We start from the raw sequence: 4,370 nt of genomic DNA, 5'->3' as shown, positions 1-4,370 counted from the left end.
GGAAGATCTTTTGTAGGTGGTGCCTCATTAAGCCCTTGAGGGTTGCCCATGGTGTATTTTTGGGTTTTTTTTTGGTTTTTTTTTTTTGCTGGTTCTTTCTCATTTGTAAGGACAGACTCCTCTCTTTTTATTTTTTGTTGTGTTGTTTTTTAGATAACGTTTTAGATAATGTTCCTACTGTTGAGGTGGCCTTTTCTGGGATTTATTTTTATTTTTATCCCACAGGGTGCTCCCCTGTTGTATTCCTTGTTCCCCTGGGAGTGGTGGTCTGTGAGGGCCCTACCACTGCGGGTCCTGCTGCTCTTCTGAGTCTAGCTGCCCTAGGAGGCTTCCACATTTTGGTTGGTGCTAGAAGGTACCTGCAAGGTATCCCGTGATCTGAAAGCTCAGGGGTTGAATTCTAAGGAGACTTGGGCATCCACACCCATGGAGAGCCCTCTGGAGAAGCTATCTGAAGCCTCAGTCTGCGAGACATGTGGTTGCATGGTCTTTGTTCTGATCCCCTTCTCAGGGGCTGTGTTTATTGTTTCAGATGTTGTAATGGGCTCTGCCAGTTGACCTCCAGCCAGGAGGTGGCACTTGGAGGGAACAGGATGCTGTGATAGTGGTGACTGTGTAGGTGTGGGTATTTTTGTTTGTTCCCTCTTTTCTCAGAGATGTGCGCAGGTGACCTGCGGGATGGGTGGAGTTATGGGAATTCCCGAAGATCTTCAGTCTCTGGGATTTCGAAACGGGGTGGGAGAATGGGGGAGGAGTGGGGAAAGCTGGTTGGCGAGGACTATGTCAGACTGTGGCGCTCTCCGGCTCCCCCTTGTGGACACAATTGGCTACCCGAGTGGGAAACTGGACCCCTGGCCACTGTGGCCCTGCCTTTTCCGTTATACAAACATTTCACACAGGGAGAGAGGGGTTGCCAAGACAGCAGGCGCTCTCCCCGGCCCCAGCAGCCTCCAGTTCCATTTCACTTGTCTGAGGTTGACGGTGCTCCTAACTCAAAGTGTCTTTCCACAGCAGCCTTTTCCCCCCGATTGCTGGGACCGGCAGGTCTGAGTTTGATCCCAACTGTGAGCACTCAGGGGGCATCAGAAAGGGTCTGGGACTCCTGGCCACTGTAGCAGAGCTGCAGGAATAGCAAGCAGCACTGTCGCGGAGAAGAGTTCATGCGAAGGGAGAGGTGTTCCTGGGAGCTCCTCCTGACTACCCTCCCTCACTAGAGGCCGAATTGCGTTCAGGCCTCAAAAGCTCCTTAGGTAACAGAATCTGCGGCAGCTTGTCCCAAACTGGAGCTGCCTGCAGCGGCCGAACCTGTCCTAGGGGTGAGTGAAGGTGGCAGGGAATTTTTCCCAGCCCGGGAGCCGGCTGCGCAGTGCCGTCTGAGGGTAGGAGTTCATAGGGATGGTTTGGCTGTAGGTGTTTGGAGTTCGGATGGTGTTCCGGCTCCACGTGGGATCTGGCAGCACGTGGCTGTGCTGTGTTCAGGCCCTTTCCTAGTCCCACGAGTCTAGGGAAGAGTCTCCCAGCCCTTGGGAGTAGGAAGCACTGAGTTCTTTTTAATTTTTGGTTTTTGAAAGAAGGAGTTATTGAGAGGACAGAAAAACTCCCGCAGTGGAAGGGGACCCGAAGGGGTTGCCCAGCACTGAGTTTTATGTTCCTACACTCACCATTTCCCACATACTCAGCTGCACTCCTCTGCAGTTCTGATTTAATATTGCATCTTTACTTTGTTTATATTTCTCTTTACTGAGGATGATGCCATGTCCAGTCTGAAAGAGGTTGCATGCAATTTGATAAATTTTAAAACTTTTAATAAGTTTTGATAAATTTTACCTTTTTATAACAGATTTGTGTATTTTATGGCATTATAGCAAATGATAAAACACACTAATATCTACATATATTTTATGCATTCATGACATACCTAATACAAATTTTATTTCGATATTTCTAAGCTATGTGGTTTATCTACAAGTTTTTAAAAACTGTCACAAATCTCAAAAAAATTTTATATTTATTGAAAAATCTGCTCCAAATAAGCCACCATTGTTCAAACTCATGTTGTTCAAGGGTCAACTATATATAGAAATAAAGTTATTTTTTTAAAGCAGATTCTCCAAGTGAAGGTGCTTTGTTCACTTTTTATTTTATATTTTGTTGCCTAGGCTGATCTCATATTCCTGGCTACCAGTAATCCTCCCACCTCAGCCTCCCCAAATGCTGGGATACAGGCATGAGCCACTGTACCAGGCCTAAAATTAATTTTTAAGAATTATATCCTGCAATCATTCCAAATGTCCTTATTTGTTGTAGGCAATTTGTGTGTGTGTTATAATATCTGCATAGACTATCATGTTGTCTATAAATGAGATGGTTTTACTCTTTCTTTCCAGTCTGGATACTGTTACTTTCTTTTTCTTGTTTAAATGAATTGACTAGAGCCTTTAGAAAAAAATGTTATAGAAGTGGTAAGAGCCCTCATCCATGACCATGACACGTATCGGGTCTGAGGAATAGAACACTCAGTCATTCACCTTTAAGTGTGATGTTAGCTATGAGTTTTTCATCAGGTTGGGAAACTTCTCCTTTTTTTCTTTGTTTGCAGAGAATTCTTATCAGGAATGAATTTTGGTATTTGTTAAATACTTTTTCTGTGCCTGTGGAGATGATTTCACGGTTTTACTTTTTTAGTCCATTTATATAGTGTGTTACCTTGTTTGCTTTTTAAAATAATTATTTATTTAATTATTAATGGTGGTAAAATGCATGCAAAATAAAATGATTATCTTAACCATTTCTAAGTGTGCAGTTCAGGTCTGAGTATACTCACATTGATGTGCAACCAGTAATACCATTCATCTCCAGAACTCTTTTATCTTCCCAACCTGAAGCTTTGAACCTATTAAATAATTCCTCAATCCTTCCTCATCCTAGCCTTGGAAACCATTAAAGCACTCTTTGATTCTATGAATCTGCTTATTTCAGATACGTAATGTAAGTAGAATCATTTAGCATTTGTCTATTTGTGACTGGCTTATTTCACATAGCATAATGCTTTCAAGTTTCATTCACAGTGTAGCATGTGTCAGAATTTTCTCCACTTTTAAGGCTGAATATTACTTCATTGTGTTTATATATGTTTATATACTACATTTTCCTTGTGCATTCATTTATGAATGGATACTTGGATGTTTCCACCTCTTGGCTATTGTGAAAAATTTTGCTATGAACGTGTCTGTGCAACCTTGATTGATTTGATTTTCTAATGGTAAATTAAGCCAGGATTGCATTTCTGGGCTAAACTCCACGTGGTGAAGGTGTATACTCTTTATGTATTATATCTTTTTAAATATTATTCAATTTTATTTGCTAAAATTTAGTTTACAATTGTTGCATCTAAGGTCATGAGAGTGTGTAGTTATAGGGTTTAGTAATGTGGTCATGCTGATCTCATAGAATAAATTAGGAAATTCCCTATGCTTCTGTTTTCTGGACCAGGTTGTGAAGAATTGGTATTTCTTCCTTTAATGTTAGAATATATTGATGAAGTCATCTGAACTTCATGCTTTATATGTTGGGAAGTTTAAATTACATATTGAATTTCAGTTTAACAGATATAATTAACTTCTGTGTCTGTTATTTATTTGTTCTTGGGTAAATTCTGGTAGCTGGTGTCTCCTAAGAAATGTGTCTATTCCATGTAGGCTGTAGACTGTATTGGCATAAACTTGGTCATGATATTTTCTTATCAGCTTAAGATCTGTAGAGTCTGTGGTGATACCACCTCTATATACTTGTTATTGGAAATTTATTTCTTCTTTGTTCTTTTTCTGTTCCATGAGACTACAGATTTATTAAGTTAGTTGATCTTCCCAAGAAGCCAGCTTTATTTTCATTGGTTTTCTTTATTTTTTATTTTCTGTTTATTTGATCTCTACTCTGATATAGAAGAAGGTAGATCGCTCACTGGCATTTTTGGTTTTAAAAGACAATAATCTGAAAGTGCCTGAGTCACCAGGAAAAAAGCAACTAAGCAAATGTCTAGTAAATGTCAAGGTGTTCTGGGAGGAGCCAACTTGTGCTCCTTACAAGAATTATGCTTCTGTGTTGGCTTCAGAATAAAATATGGAGATAAAATCCAAATTTGCTTTTGGAAAAATTCCAAAATACACTCTTTTTTTTTTTTTTTTGAGTTGGAGTCTCACTGTCGCCCAGACTGAAGTGCAGTGGCTGCTCCCGGCCACTGCAGCCTCTGCCTGATGGGCTCCGGCAAGCCTTCCACCTCAGCCTTCCAAGTAGCTGGAACTACAGGCGAGCGCTACCACGCCCAGCTAATTTTTTGATTTATTGTAGAGATGAGGTCTTGCCAAGTTGCC

The sequence above is a fragment of the Carlito syrichta genome, unplaced genomic scaffold, assembly GCF_000164805.1.
Source record: "Carlito syrichta isolate Samal-C Ts95f unplaced genomic scaffold, Tarsius_syrichta-2.0.1 Scaffold308158, whole genome shotgun sequence".
NCBI classification, from domain to species: domain Eukaryota; kingdom Metazoa; phylum Chordata; class Mammalia; order Primates; family Tarsiidae; genus Carlito; species Carlito syrichta.
This window is presented reverse-complemented; position numbering follows the sequence as displayed.